We start from the raw sequence: 17161 nt of genomic DNA, 5'->3' as shown, positions 1-17161 counted from the left end.
TGGGAGCTGGGGAGCCGAGATGTTACTGACACTTAACAGACAGAATTAATTTACTTGAACAGGTCCTCCTAGTGCTCTCTAAACTAATGCTGCCATGGAGCAATATACATGTCACACAATGCTGTATGATCTAGAAGATACAGTTTGCATCCCTTACTCTGCTACACACTTTCTATATAACCACAACAAATCACCTACACCTTTGTCTAGCAATTATACAGCAAGAGGCCCCCACTGCATAAAAGAAAAGAGTGCACTGGGCTTGTACTGGTTTTGTGCACTACTTTGTAAGCTCATACCAAGTATGCTTTGTGACTCACTGACTAAAAAGATATTTTTTGAATACACTATTGAAAGTGTAACTATTGACTGTATTGGTAACAAGACTACCATAAGGTACACCTTACTGTATAAGATTCCAGTAAAAAAAAAAAGGCCTGGGGAGACATTATAGTAGCCTTCCAGTAATTAAAGAAGTTCTACAGGAAAGCCAGGGAGGGGCTTTTTACAAGGGAATGTAGTGATAGGATGAGCAGGAACTGGTTTAAACTTAAAAGGTTGGATTTGGATTAGATACTAGGGAAATTCTTTTCTGTGAGGATGGTGAGATAATAGAACTGGTTGCTCAGGAAAGTTGTGGATGCCCAATCCCTGGAGGTGCTCAAGGCCAGGCTGGACCAGGCTTTGAGCAACCTGGTCTAGTGGGAGGTGCCCCTGCCCATGGCACAGGGGTTGGAACTACATGACCTTTAAGGTGCCTTCCAACCCAAACATTTTCCTGATTCCATAATTCTAATAGAAGCACAGACAAGACAGTTCTGTCTGAAACGCAGATTATTAACTGAGGCCTCCATCAAGGCAATTATTTCCCTTCCTATATTCTGTACTGTATTTTAAAACTAATTTAAAGGCTCTACTGTTTTAAAAACATTCCAAATATTGACTACACGAGACAAGATGCAGAGATGTCAGCCTGATTATGTACAATTTCATGCTCACAGCATGTATTACCTGTTTACCCACATGTATGTTGCTTTAATACATCTATTCATCAGCTATTTCAAAATATTGTGCGTAAGATATTCCAGCTGACAAGTTTCCAACTATTTCTATCCTTTTATTTATGCCATAAAATTTAAAAGGTCCTAGCCTTTAATTAAAACCTTTCCCTTGGCTTAAAACCAGTAAATTTTATCTCTTTTCCCTTCAAATTCCACCATGCGTACCACATAGGAAATATAAAGAGATGTACTCCTGAAATAATTTTTTTTTTAATAATTCAACTGAATTATTTGACATGGCAGCAACTTGCAGCAGCTTGATTGAGCTTGCCACAGGGCCCACAGGATCTCCAGTGGCAGATGTACTGAGTAATAGTATCATCAAGGAATCAGTGCCAGGAATAATATCGAAGGTCCAGGATTCTCAACCATGTCCTGCCAGTACATAACAAGACCACTGATCTTAGAGCATTCCAGATTTTCTAAATTTAGAGTTTCCTAACCTTTAAAAAAGTCTGCCTACATATAATTTACCGTGCACTCATTCCTATAGCCCAGCATTTAAATTCTTTTTGATGTAATAGATAATTGACAGATTCTGCTACACGTGTGAGAAATTCAATATGTTGGCATCCTTTCTTATGCAAATACATAAAGCAATAAAGGACAATTGTGAAAAGAAAAAATAAAGTACTTAGAAAAGACTCTGCCACTCTTCTATGATCATAAAAACATCAGCAGCCCCTCTGGTCGTAAAGCAAGACCACCTATCTCTAATAAAAATACCACATGTGAAAACATTTCAAAATACTCTAATATTTACATTACACCACTTCAAAACACTAATTTTTAGGAAAACACATGACATTATGCTGCTATGAACTGCAATGTACAAATGGGTGCTAATGAACATCTGCAACACTTATGAAAATAAGGCAGCAACCCAAAATAAAGAAAAGGCAACTTGCTAAGTCACCCCCGAGCACTGAGACACAGCCATTCTAGATCTACTACTGAAGCAATTCTACAAAGAACTCTAAACTTTTTCTTTTTAAAAGAAAGGTTATTTCCTAATAGCAACCACAGTCAGGGGTTTTCCAGGCAATTCTGACTTGTTGTTATAACTATTACATTCTCTGCAAAGTTTTAGACAGTGCACATGACTTTTTCTTTTTTTTTTTTTTTTTCCATTAAACTGGGAGTAGGCATTTTCACTGAAAAATGCTGAAAATAAAAATGTCTACTTGCACTGGACTATAAAAATGTTTTTGGGGTTTTTTTCAGGTTTGATACAGCAGGTGGGAGACAGCATATAGAGCAGTCTATTTATTGACTGATTATTCATGAGTATCTTCAACATGGGTAATATGTAACATCTCTGTGGAACAAACAGCACAACTTGGTGCCCCAAGACTGAAGTTCCAGAAGCGGTTTGTTTCACTACATCAGCTCCAAATGGATGTGCAGTAGGGAAAGTCAGGAGGGCTGGCAGCCCTGCCTGTTAGTTGGCTGGCACTTCCCATTGCTCAGGCTTTAGTTTTAATCCTTATACCTTTCATCAAGCTGAACTCTTCAGTTCAAAAATTAATTTGTTCAAATGAGGTACCTCCTGGGGCCAACTCTTTATTTTCCTGCTAGATGGGGAGAACAGGGAAACTGGAAGAGAAAATATCAGTCAGAATGGGTTTTTCTTTTTCAAAAATGGCACCTGAAGCCAACATTATTTTCAAAAATTAAGTCTTTCAAGCAATTTTTTCTCCTTTTAAAAATCCAGTCAATTTGGCCTTAGAAAACTGTTTGTACATGCTCTTAAAACTCTAGGTTTTAACAGCTAAATTCGCAAAACACTTCATCCACACTCAATGCATGACTGCTGTGGCAATTTTTGACCAGGCCAGCCAGACTTGGCTGTGTCACCTGAGATCAAATTCTACCTGTCCTGTGCTCTCTGTAGTTTCCTACCACGTAAGTAAACTTGAAGCATAAATTTGCCTCTGATAATCATAAAACATGTACAAAAAGGGGGGCAAGAGAAAAAACCTGGGGAAAAACTGCAGGTAAGGACAGGAAGAAAGCAAGAGGCCACATACTCAGTGACAAGCTACATGCAGAGCTAAATGTATACAAAGGAAGCAGAAGAGGATCAGAACTGAAAACAAAAGCAAAGTACCTGTGGAAAAAAGTAAATACTAAATAAACATGGCAAACAACTGGAAAATTAGTGGGAAACTGGGAACATCTAGATAAGGGGTTTAAAATTATAAAGTGGAAAAATTGAACTGCAATGAAAAACTTGGAATGACATGAGGAAATACTATGCTTGGGGCACAAACAGGAATTAAAAATATTTCAAACATAACTAAATAAATTAAGAGGATGAGGACACTGACATTAGAACAGGATAGAGTGGATGGGGCAGAATGTGTTATTACAAGGCAATAACACATTTTCTTTCCTGCCTGGAACTTAGCCAAAATTTCTGTAGTTACACATTTCTCTTGCCATCAACACACCCTCCGTGACTGAAGTAAAATGCTTCAGAATACAGTAGTCAGATACTTCTGTGTTCTCTTGCTCTTCTTACCTGAAACAAACAACTTCTCATAGAATTTTCTAGCCATCAGAACTTACCCAAACTACCAATTTTTTATTTGTGCCCTTTCACTGTATTCATTCCATTGCATGGCATTCATTTAATTTAGAATTAAAATTAAATATTCACTTAATTTAGAATATCTGAGATACCACAGAAACCTCAGAAAATGTTTGGGTTTTTTTAATATATAAAACTTCCTACCAACCTCTATTACAACAGTAAGCAGTGTTTTAGCAAACCAAACCTGTATGTCCCAATATCTGGATGGTTAATGTAACATTCCAACAAGCATCTACCTTTAAGGAAGTTATGCTGAAGCACCACACTTCAACAGAGGAATGCATATTTCAGCTCTCTATGTAGACCCTTGGTATGGTCTTCCCAGAAACATGGATAATTGGTCTGGTCTATATTCACAGATTATATATTAGGAGAAAGAAAAGCACTGTCACTGCTGTAAAGGTCTCGAGATTTCCAGTTTCACTAAACCAACAGTTGGCATGTGAAAGAGCAGAGAGCTGATGTACATTGAAGCAGACTGGGGAGGTGTGTGTGTTTCCCTCTAGAAATTACACAAACATCAGCTGCCTCCTTTTGATGTTTCTGATACGTAAACGTGTAGAGGTCCAATGGGAATCGACGGCAATCGAACCAGTGGCTTTCTCATCCATCAAGTTTTTGAAAACAATGTCCCTGCAGTATTTCTCACGTCTACTGCTTATAACTAAATGGACTAAAATCCAATCCTTCTCATAATTGCAATTTGTAACTACAGAAACACTGTTTGTGGGAGGTATATTTCTTGGCACTCTAGCAATGCTAACAATGCCCTTTCTCAATCCGTAACAGAAGCTGCAGCTTCTGTTTTTCACAGCTGTCTGCTGTGAAAAAAAAAAAATTTATTAGATAATTGCAGTTGTTCTGTAACAGCACCTTTACTGTCCCAGACATACACAACCAGAAGTCGTTGGTGGTGTTTCTAATTCAACGAATTTTTCTTAAATGACTGTGAATTGTCTTTCACCAAGATTTAGAAAAAGCTCAGCCTCGGTATTGCTGAAGTGCAACTTCCTACCATAAATGGACATGCAAAGAGCAAAGTCAGCACTATGGGCAAGATAACCCTGAAAAGATACCCCCTTTAGCCAGTCCCCTAATTCAACAGAATACAGAGTCCATGCAAATTACCAGAATTTCTGTTAAAACCTTAGTCCAAAATGAGTATGTAAAACTGAAAGTACAATATGTACATTTTATTACGATTACATTAAACTTCCCAAAATAACAGACAACAATTTCAGGTTTAATCCTTAACTAGTATTATAAAGCCAGAGGATGGTGCTATTTGCCTGCACATCATCCAGGTAATTCAGGAACAACCTTTTACACTGGGATGTTATCTATGCAAAATACATTCCTGTTCAATGCAGGAGTACAAGGCATTTTACAAAAAAGAGCTTTCCCTATCCACAACTTCTATTTATGCACCAAAATTACTTCAGTATGTAACAGAAGTTGAAATGTAAGAACAGTGAACAAGAAAAGCATACTGACAAACTGATACTATACAGGAAAAAAAAAATCATCTTTTATCTGTTGAACTCTTCCACAACCATTCTGCAAATGATCTCTAGACACTTACTGAGGGAGCTTTTTAAAGCTGCAGAATAAAAAAATGTATTTACTAGCCCTGCACAGTCCTCCACAATAGTGCATTCTGAAAACTTTTTAGTTTTTGCATTTGCTGTTTTTATTTCTCCAGAGTTAGCCCTGCATAAGAAAAATATATTTACATGATGATGCCCCTTCATTTCAGAGATGGCAGTGCAGACTGCAATGTCACAGCATAGGGTACATTTCAGAGAGGAAGATTCATGACTTCACAGGAGTAACACTATGAGGTTCATTCAGAAATTGTTTTGAATAGCCTAAACATGTATCCAGAATTCATCAGGTACTGAAAAAATGCAATTTAAGGACATGATTTCAAAGAATCAAAAACATTCAAAAAATTGAGTATGGCTTTAAGGGAAAAAAAAAAAAAATCAAGGTCCAGCAACACAGCAATTATTGAAAACACTATGCATACAAACACATCCCCCTTACTGTAAACCAAAAGACAAATTAATTTAATAACAAAAAAATAGGAACTGTTCATGAGTAGAAGAGAAATAAACTCTCTGACAATGACTTTTGCATTTCTGTTTGCAAGGTTACAGTAATTAAATAGCAAATCCTCAGAGATGTCCCCTTCTAGCCTGTGGGGTTTTTTACTTGAAGAAAAAAAAAGAAAAAACAAAATACTGACATACTGTACTTGCATACTTTACAAAAAGTCAGAAAAAAATCTCCAATGTTGAAAGCTTTAGCTACAATGGAGTTGAATCATAGAATGGTTAAGGTTGGCAGGGATTTCAAGATCATCAAGATCCAACCCCCTTTCGTGGGCGGGGACACCTCTCACTAGACCAGGTTGCCCAAGGCCTCATCCAGCCTGGCCTTGAACACTTTCAGGGAGGGGGCAGCCACAACCTCCCTAGCCAACCTATTCCACTGTCTTACTACCCTCACAGTGAAGAATCTTTCCCTGATATCTAGCCTAAATCTACCCTCTTCCAGTTTAAAACCATTACCCCTTTTCCTGTCACTATCCTCTCTGGTGAAAAGCCCCACCCCAGCTTGCCTGTAAGCCCCCTTCATGTACTTGAAGGTCACTAAAAGCTCTCCTCTTATAAGGTCACTATAAACCTCTTCTCCAGCTTGAGTTGCCCCAACTCTCTCAGCCTCCCTTCATAGCAGAGGAGCTCCAGCCCTTTGATCATCTTTGTGGCCTTTCTCCAGATCCTCTCCAACAAGTCTATGCCTTTCCTGTGCTGGGGGCTCCAAAGCTGTACTCAATGTTTCAGGTGCAGTCTCACAGGAGCAATGCAGAAGGGCAGAATCACCTCCCTTGCTCTGCTGGCCACACTTCTTATGATGCAGCCCAGGATGCAGTTGACCCTCTGGGCTGCAACACACATTGGCAGCTCATGTCAAGCTCCTCATCTACTACCACCCCCAACTCCTTCTCCTCAGGGCTGCTCTCTATCTATTCTCCCCCCAGCCTGTATTTGTGCCTGGGGCTGAGCCGACCCAGGTGGAGGACCTTGCACTTGGCGATGTTGAACTTCATTGGGATGGAATGAACCCACCTCTCCAGCCTGTCAAGGTCCCTCTGGACGGCCCCCCTTCCCTCTAAGGTGTCAAGCACACCACACATCTTTGTATGGAAGAAAATGACATTAGAATCACATTAAAGACTGTGGGAATGGTGGTATGAGATAGCCAACAAAAATGGGACTAAAAAGATGGAAGCACAGTGTGTAGAACAGCTTGCATTATGAGGATTTTTACTTGTGTCGTAACAAAAGTGACTTCTTGATTAAGGTCTCCATGCCCACCAAGCCCTACTCAACAGAGATGAAGATATCTTCCCAAGCCACGAGCCTCTTTCCAAGCACTTCTCTGGGATCAGATAAAACTATGTAGAAAGTCCTTCCTGCAATTCACAGACTGCAGATGATAGATACATCATCCATAGCACAGTAAATGAGAGTTGACAGATATTTGGGTTTTTTTGCACTTAGGCAAGCTACAATCTTCCAATTTCAAATTTACTAAAAACTACTAATTACCTTTGGGTGCAAGCCTCGATTAAAAACCATGTACATTCCACATCTTTGTGTGGAATGTTCAGAATTTGTTCATATACATAACTCAAAGCAGACCCATCTCATACTTTTGGTACAAACACTCAAATGCTACTAAGATTCTACAGTAACCATAAAGGAGACTTGAATTCAACAAGAGCTACTTCAGGCAATTGCTCTGCTTCCATTAGGACAGCAAATTGCTATCGAAGAGAAAGATAGGGTTGGACTCTATGATCTCTGAGGTCCCTTCCAACCCAGCCTATCCTATGATTCTATGATACTAAAGTAAAAAGATAAATACAGCTACAGAACTTTTTCAACATAAACCATAAATAATCCTTAGAAAAAACACGCCAAAAAGTATAGCAACTCTTTAGATTTAAAACTACAATTAGATACAAGAATACAAAGTGTTGTTGCTGATGAAAAAATGCTGGGATATGGTGAATACTACTGTGCTATTATAGATGTCCCAAAAGAAGTCATTAAAAGATATTAGTTTTACCAAAGAAATCAGACAGTCATTTTTTAAATTGTCACAAAACAGCCTTTCGTGCTTTTGCTTCTTGACCATAACTGACAAAGAAAAAGCTGACATTATTCACCAGGATGGAAATAATGATGGTAAAAGGCAAAGCCCAATGAAGATGAAACCAATAAAACACAAGACTGACGTTCTACAAGCTTGCCTGCTTTGCAGAAATTCAATTTCTTGTTCTATGCAAGGCTTCCAGCTCAGTCAATACCAACACCTTTTCCTCTAGATGGAAAAAATCTACAGAAGAAACAAGACTAAGCTGTGAAATAGGAACTAGCATGGTAAATGTAATAGATGCTCTCGCTTTTTAAGGCAGTTTAGCAGAACAGTGTCTGCCTATGTGCCCCCAAGATAATGGATTTTTTTTCAGAAAAAGTTTTTGTAGCTGAGCAAGCTTTACGATAGTAAATAAATATTTCAGGAAAAAAAAAAAAGTCTGCTCACATGAACTACAAAATACAGCTGATAGAATGATTGAAAAAGTATTTCTTACAGCTGACAAGCCCAAACTATATAAGAACTTCCTGACCTAGCAGCTGCTTAACATCAGATTATTAAAGAACTGTATTTAAAAAAGGAAAGCAGAGCAGAAGTAAGAAATCTTACACGGTTTTAAAAAACAGTATGACTGTAACTCGGTCATGTAACTCAAAGTCCAAACTCTTTTGCTATTCCAACCAGCCTCAATATCCAAACCTAAAGCAGCTACTGGAAGTATACGACCTTGTAAAAAGTCAAATGATACATGAACTGAGTTTATTTTTAAAAGCTGAGAATCTCACACAATTTAATACATACATTTAAAATCCACCTGAAGAATAAACAGAAAAATGTTAAACAAGTTCACATTTTTATAATTTCTTAATGTATCAAAAAGAACATGTGTTAAGAAAGGACAAGTTGGAAAACAATAGGCATTTAAAATGCATTGTTCTCCTTTGCACATGTAGATTAGGTAAAGTTAAGCAATTCACACAATCTGTTCAAAGGAAATTTGCTGAGTGAGCATACACCTTTTATCTTATTCCTTTTACTAGGACTGAATGTAAAATAATGAAGTAAAACACATAGACTTAGCAAAACCAAGCAGAATAATTAACAAGTTGATTTTTGGTTTTTTTCACTCTAAATTAGAGACACTAATATTGATCAAGTACCTGCTCTTCCCCTTCTTAACTATTCCAAGATCACATATTAAGGGGTGGCATTTTATGTCATTAGATCAATCTTCCATTCTTACTCAATTACAAAATATGAAATAGCTTTTTAAATAAATATAACTGCAAGATCACAATTCTGCAACAGAATTTTCAGAAATGCTATGTAAAGTTTAACACTCTAACATCCTATTCTTCTTAATTATTTTAAGAGGAAATGAGATTTAAAATTTCTTTGTAGATAGGGCAGTTTAAATATTCTGTAGACATTCAATATCAACTATAAGAAGGTAAAACTAGAAAAAAACACTTAATATTTCCTCCTCCTAGCCAACTTCTGTTTTCCATGTGTTATTACATCATGAAACCAAAAGCTGCACGTGCATCATCAAAAAGCTCACAATAAGCTCACAATCTACCAATTCAATACTAAAAATTACATTTTACAACTTGCTATTATTCAACAGGGTGCTCTCCCTATTTTTTATATTGGATAACATTTACAATCAGAATATCTTCCTATCATCATCCAGTCTTACTATTCTCCTTAATTCTATCTTCCACTCATGCTGGAACATCAGAAGAGAAGCAAAGAGAAACGAGGCTTAAGTCTGATCACATTCTTATCTAACAGTTTTGGGTACTACATCCATAACAAAGAGGTATATGAAGATGTGTTATTCCATATGTGACTGCTCTTCACTGGAAGAAACTTTGCCTGGTCTTAATTATTCTAGAAAACAAACATCTTATTCAACTTACTACTGGGCCTCAAAGGTCAGCTTTTCAGATATAGGTAGCTACACCACCTCTAGCAGCTTTTGCTGGTTCCTTTCCAGATACTCCTGTGCTGTAACAGACTTTTTTCTATATGTATCTCCTAAACTGGAGTAACTACTGCCATATGGAAAAGAATACCACCTCCATTTTGTCCTCAGAGCTACAAAGATGGAAGTTCAATACATCACATGCAAACATACTCAATAGTAGATGTCTTTCACAGAAGACAAACAATAACTAAATACATCCCTAAGAGACAAAAGACTGCATTCTCAAAGCACAGCTTGAGATGCAAGCTGTTAGATAAAGCAGTTTGAAACCACTAAGACATACTTTACTGCCACAATTTTCTCCTAGTTCATTTATGTCCAATTTTCTGCTTGTATTCTCTGTAGTAACAACAGGTTTCAACATCTACTTTTGCTGCATCCACTAAGTCTAATTGAAGGCACCCTATTCATTTCCTAAATAAACAATTAATTTGCCACACTGCTATTTTGCCCTGTTCAAATATAGAGAATGTTTGAGGGAGGGCAAAAATGTAAGGAAGCAATGGCTATTAAAAACGAGAAAGAATATGAAGAAAGAAATGCTTTAGCATTCTTCGTTATTTAAATGTATTACTGGCAACACTTTGAAACCCAAGTGTGAAACTGCTAAAGATCTTTGAATCTAACTTGCAAAACAAACTCAAGCTGCATCAATGCAGTAGCCTGATCAATCATAGGGTTCTTCTGCTGTTCAGAACTTCCACAGTATTAAAAACAAAATCTTAGCATGAAAAAAGACAAGTACCTTCACCCATCTATTACTACCATTTTAGAGACAAATCTTAGTTATCCTAAAGTTATCCTCAAAGCCATAAAGGCATTTTTCGTGGACCACCTCCATACACATTGTTTGTACAAGCACTTAGTTGCAACAGATTATATGCAAGGAAGATATTATTCCATAAGAAACACACTGTAAATGCTCAAATAACAAGAGTTACTAGGAGTGGGAGTAGTGAATCTAACATTAATTATTTTACGGTTTTCATTAAAGGAGTATTAACTTCTAATTGTATTCATCAGAAAAACTGTTTCAAGGTGAAGTTTAGAAACTGGCCAAGATGAAATAACAAGAAGGCAGAAGCCAGTAGACATATATAGCATTATAGACTTGAGAAGCAAAATATACATAATCTTAATGAATATTTAGACAAGTTTATAAAAATTGCCCCACCTTTCAGAATAAAAATGTATCCACTCACAGTCACTTTATCTTTTTAATTGCAGCGTTATAAATTATCTGCATTACTTATCTACACTTGTATTATTTATGTATACTATTACTCTGAAAATTTATTTATTCCACATTTTCCTACGAACTCCTCTGGTGCCAGCCAAATATATCTGAATTCCAGAGTAATCGAAGATGAACTGGTTTAATTAAGTCTAGGAAAAATAGAGACTAAACATCACTATGACCTGAACAACCAAGACTATATTTGGAAAATAGCAAACTATCTATAGATGAGGTGTGACACATAGCACAGGAGGCTCTATTCTTCATTGCCAAAATCAGAGGCATGAACGGTTTTGTAAGAAGCTCTGTATCAAAGTTCAGTTTTTCTTATAAACAGTAAAATGTAATGTGTAGTTTTAAAAAAGCTTTGAAAGATTTATCACATGGAGATGAACGCAGAAGTTCATTTGCCAGTTTGAAGAAAGGCATTTCTCTCCATTCTGACTTTAGAGAAGAACTTGTACAGACTCAGGTTAATTGCTTAATGTTTTCCTCTTTCCTGATGCAGTGAAATAGCAAGTAACAGACTTCGTATTCACAGTACTATCCGCAAGCACACAGCATCCACAACCTTACAATAGTTTGTCCATATACACATTATCAGAAAAACAGTATTACTGGCATACAATTCAATCACCTTTTTGCCTTGAAAAATGTTTAAAATCTTTATGTGGTACTTTTTCTCCCTTTTTTAACATAAGCATCCAGTAGCAGTTGGTGTGTACACAGTATCACCATTTGCCCACTTGAAAAGCAAAGTTAGTCATTTTCCTGTTTTGGGGGTAAGCAATAGGGAAGAGGAAAACATTAAAAATAGGAAAATGTGATTCTAGAACCACAAAAATTGGTAACAAGGACTCAAATAAGGAGTACTCAAAACAACTTCAACTCTATTTTGGAATTAGTTAGATACAAAGTTTCCTGAGCTTTATACATAGCAAAAAGATGGAAGAAGAACTGAAAGAACAGGTCAAAGCTCTTCCATGTTTCTGCTAAATGGACATCACAGCTTCTGCACTTCACCAGTGTTTTCCATATTTAAGTTACTTAGTTTTCCAAGCTTTTGGCATTTGAAGCATGGCTTTCTACTGGGGATTCAGTTTTAAGTTTAATGACCATTTCAAGTGCCACAAGTATAGAAGAGAAGACATTGGTATTTTAAGTATTTTTAGCTGTCCAGTCAGAAGACCAAAATGCTAGTTTTATGAAAGAACATGGAAACTGAGAAGATGAAAGACCTGTATTTTTGTCACCCAGGAACAAAGCAGGTGCAAATAAAGGAACACAAGTAGTGGCTGAGTGACATTTCTGTTGGTATCTATGTGGTATCTACACCACACTATGCAACTAGTATGTTTTATAACAATATTGAATCACATAGAGTTTTTTAAAAACAATAATAGAATAGTGCAGAAATTCCTAAGATAGTATGGAGATAAGACTAGTATTGAAAATGTAAATTTTAAAGAAATGGAACACCAGTATTTGCAGTGAAATACACCTAACATAAACAAAAGTTGGAACTTTGTGTTTTAAGCTTTTAAGCTTTAAGCATTTTTACACCTCCCTGGTGTAAAACATGCCATTTCTGAATTTTTACATGTGTTTCCTATCAGCATTCAAGCCTTTAATCAGTAACTGATATTTTAAAGTTTCTTTTGCTCTCATGGTTTTGGATTAGATATCCCTATAATTCTAATGTTTAGACATCTTAATAGGTTCTAGAGCTGAGACATATTACAAAATACTATTGTCCCAGCCTTGACAACAGTCTCACTTCCAGTACTTAAGTGCAGAATTCAGATAGAAGCTACAATGTTTAAACTGCTACAACAGCACTACAACTGCAGTCATTCATCCTTAAAATTTCATGGGATTTTTAAAAAAATGCTATTCCGACCACATATTCCTGGCACTCCAGCAATCACATCTGAGAACTTAGTAAATTCTTCACTTTACCTTCTAAAGACACAGAGAAAACCAACTGATGGTTGATCTTTACCACGACCTGAAGGGAGTGAGACTGAAGGTCACTGTAAGAACAAGTGGAGCTATTGTTTCCCCAGGATCTCTGCTTCTTCTGGGATCCCAAAGTTCTACAAAGGACACAATCATTTTTAGTTTTATCTAAGCTCTCTTAGCATCCAAGAAAAAAACCCAACTTTCATACACAATATAGTCAACCATGAAAATGATTGACTTGGTATTGGTTTGCACTTTGTCTGAAAAACTGCAAACCAGTTTTAAAGGACCATAGAAGATAACTCAGAAAAAGCCTGGAGTGTCACTTTTTCCAGTGTAGGTGGTACAGTATGCATGAGGAGGATCTCAAAAAGGTATCTCAAAGGATTTTAAAGCATTTCGTTGCAGATGACACATTTTTCCCTGAAATAAGCCACTTCCTTTCTAAAACCCACACAGTACCTCAGTGTCAAGATGCAGTAACTTCTCAAAAATCTATGTATATATTTTTCTTGCACAAAACACAGAAGTCTTATATTTTCATTACTTTCCATGAGTTAAGATGTAACTGCATCATCAGTCACATCAGATTTCAAACATTTCCATTCAGCCAAATACACATTCTCTTTGTCACAAAGTGAATACACGTCATATCTGTCTATCATTAAGTGTAATCATCATCAGGCATTTGGGAACTGTCAAGTTACTGGAAAATTAGCACAGCCAATTGAAGTTAGAGACAAAAATTTCTTCTGAGTTAGCTAGCTAGGTATAAATGCATTCTCAAATGCACAGAATCAAAGCATTGCAACCTAGAATGATAAATGGAAGCAAAATCTGAGGGACTTCGAGCTAATGAAAATACATTGCACATCACCATTAAACTTCAGAATGCTTGCTCTGCCAGGATTTCTTTGGAATTCTCCGTATAAATAAAATTGAAACTACCCATTTGTTAGCTTTTCTTTTCATACAAGACTCCAAACTTCCCTTTTATTAACTACAAAGCAGTTTTATTAACTACTGCATTGGACTGAGTAAAAAGAAAAACTTAATGTCATTAAGTCACATTTTAGTAATGTAATGTTTGAGGGATTGTTTATTTGTTAGTTGTAAAGCAAAAATGAAGAAAGATATTTATACTGGAGAGATTTTTTAAAAAAATCTAGAAAATTGAAAGCTAAACAATACTAACTAAATGTAAGCTAAGAACCTATTTGTTTTACTTGTGGCTTGTATTCTTGGAACTGCCCATGCTGTCTTAATAGCTACGTCAAAAATCTAAATATATGCAGAATAAGTAAAAACCATAAATAAATGCCAATGAAGAAACACCTGCTTCACTATCATCAGCAGCAAGCTAAGTATATTAGCAATATTTAGAAAATTAGATTTGATTTTGAGAACTGCACTCTATTCCTAGATTATCTGGTGTATCATGAGTAAGGCTTTTCACCTTTCCATGCCTTACTTTCAATTTTGATTGTTTACTGTGAAGTTTATTTCTTCTTAATTTCTTCTTAAATATTTGTACATATGGACCTACAAAGCCCTGTTCTTGGTGGCAATTCCTGAGAAATGACCATAATACAAACTAGTCAGTGACCCACAAAGCATAGCTTAACTACGAGAATGAATTAATTTAGAAAAATACTCAATTCCTTGCTATTCCAACAACCAAACAAAACGTGAACAGTTCACCGTGGTTTTAATTTCCTGCAAAGGCTGCACATTTAAAAATATCTGACCTTCCTTCTGGCTCATACATCACTAAAACCAAAAATCCTAGTGACATGAAGTGGTTAACAATTATGTTGATGGTGCCTGAAATGGAATAGAATGTAACTCACCCAACAGTATCTGTATTTGTTCTGCATGGGTGAAAACATGGGTGAAAACAAATGAAAATGCAGTTTAGACAGAAAAAGCAAGCAGAAATGAAACAAATATGCACAAACACAGATCCTTTTGACTAAGCCAACACGATTTTTATGTGAACATTTTTTAGAAATTTGAACTGTAAAAAAGGTTTCTCAGATAACCTAAAAATATCAAGCAAAAATTCTTGCTTCTCTACTCTAATGAAAGCAAACTTACTCCAGCAGTGCATTTCAAATTACAATCTCTGAACAGCTCCAATCCCACTGCTGAGATCAAGCACAGTTCACCTGAGAAATGCTACATATGTCAACGTCATCTGTTAAAAGAAATTATGATTACTATTTCATCCATTCATTTTATGGACAAAAAGACTCAAAATAGCCAACTGAAATATTAAACTAATGTCCATCTTTATCAGCTATTACCTCCATACCTTGACATGACAATGAGTAAATACTTCATAAGCAACTCTTCTCTAAAGTCTCAGTATTCTTATTATAAAAAGAGTAAGATAAATTTCACTGTCTTCCCAAGTCTGCAATTCTTAAATTGTTCATTAATTCTTAAAAAAATATAATTTTAATCTCTGCAATCTACCATTTTATGGGACGTAGTCCTCTTTCAGTCTTCTTATTACCAGAAAGACGTAGAGAAGGGCAATGGGTTATTTTCTAAAGGAATCATACCAACACTAAGCATCTACATCAATTTTTTGACAAACTACTGACATACTTCAGAAGTCACTGACAATTGTTGTTAATGGGTCATTTTTTAAGTACACTAGGTAATGTATCCACAAACCAGATACAGAACACCTCCAGGACAACAGACACCAGAAACTCATGAACCATGTCATAACAATCATTCATCTCAACAATCACCTAAAAATCACAAACTGATTTTTCTTAAAATTGTAAAGGTCAACAAGCAGTATGCATGCATAAATGAGCAACTGGCTGTATAGTTTCATACATCACTACTAAAATAGAGACCCATTCCCACTGAACCATATTTGGACAGCAATTTGGAAATACCAAAACAACTTGCTTCAAGAAACAAACAAGTCAATCAATCAGTCAATCACCATTGGCTTTGATTTTTGCTTCATCACATTGTCTTCAAGTGAAGACAGTTTCACAAAAGAAATTTCACTTACTTCCACACAGATAGTATTCTAAGGTCGGAAACATTAGCACCCATCTAAGTATAGCTAACTTGGGCAAATAACATTTCCTCATGATCTAAATGGCAGTTTGGACACAGAAAACATTAGGAATGTTGGCTTTGAGAAATCAACTGCAGAATTTCTACTGTAACAGAGAGCTTAAGAACTATCTTTAGGCAGTTGCTTTTGATTTATTTCACCGATATCCTTCCCTTTTTAAGAAAAAGTCTTACTTAAAAAAAGCTTAAAAAAAAGCTTTACTAAACTAAAAACAAACTGGAGCCTCAATATGGTATCTGAAGACACACTAGTAGATGCCAGCCTTTGCCTTACTTTCTCCAAAGGGATCTTCCACAGAAAGAAATATGCCCATGCAAACCTAGCAAGAACCAGAGCCTGTTTCCGTAGTACTTACAAACATTATAGAATGTTAAATCACACCTCTATTTCCATCAGGTAATTTGACAAGAAATTCTAAGTCAGTCCTTTAAGAATATGCATTTTATTTAGGTACATAAAGCCAGGCTTATAAGACAATCTCATATTAAAAATATTCAGCAGTCACTTAAAAATTATGTACAAAATGAAATTAAAGTTTGAAAATAACTTAGGAGTATACAGTCAGAAACCCACAAGTCTATGTAGTTTATTACCCTTTTTATGTCCATATGCAAACACAGACAACAGTACTTTGCAGTGTTAATACGTGAATTCCAAAACAAGTAACACAATTACCCATATTAGACAAAGATACTCTCTAGCTCCAAAATGGTGGAGGGAAGGGCATTTCATACATATAGCAATAAAATAAGCTCACTGTGTTAAGATTAAACAGATTTAGTTAACAAGAATTAACATTCATTAGGAAGAAACACTTCAGTGGAAAAGCCAGACACATACTTCTTTTACGAAAATGCCATATACTATAATATCATGCAATATTCTAAGACAATTAAACCTGTCACTAATGACAAAAGCCAAATTCTCAATAAGGAAATTAAGAAATAATTAGGGAAATTAAAATACCTGTTCCATTTAAAAAGTAAATACAGTAACATTACTTGTTTTAATAAGAACAAAACTAAAACTTTTCAAGCATGTA

The 17161-nt window shown here is 36.0% G+C and overlaps 1 protein-coding gene across 4 annotated transcripts in view; it reads right to left on the bottom strand.

Annotated features, from left to right (window-relative positions):
• HBS1L (HBS1 like translational GTPase) overlaps positions 1-17161 on the bottom strand; it is a 58282-nt gene that overhangs the window by 28314 nt on the left and 12807 nt on the right. The window contains exon 1 of one of the 4 annotated variants that reach the window (XM_071740855.1): positions 13011-13130. The exons of the other annotated variants lie outside the window; for them this stretch is intronic. The gene's annotated coding sequence lies outside the window, so the exon portion shown is untranslated. Of the gene's footprint in view, positions 1-13010; positions 13131-17161 lie in introns of those variants that run through there. 4 annotated transcript variants of the gene reach the window in all.

This window comes from Heliangelus exortis, chromosome 3, assembly GCF_036169615.1.
Source record: "Heliangelus exortis chromosome 3, bHelExo1.hap1, whole genome shotgun sequence".
In the NCBI taxonomy this organism is placed as follows: domain Eukaryota; kingdom Metazoa; phylum Chordata; class Aves; order Apodiformes; family Trochilidae; genus Heliangelus; species Heliangelus exortis.
Note: the sequence above shows the minus strand (reverse complement) of the source record. Positions and strands in the feature narration are given on the sequence as shown.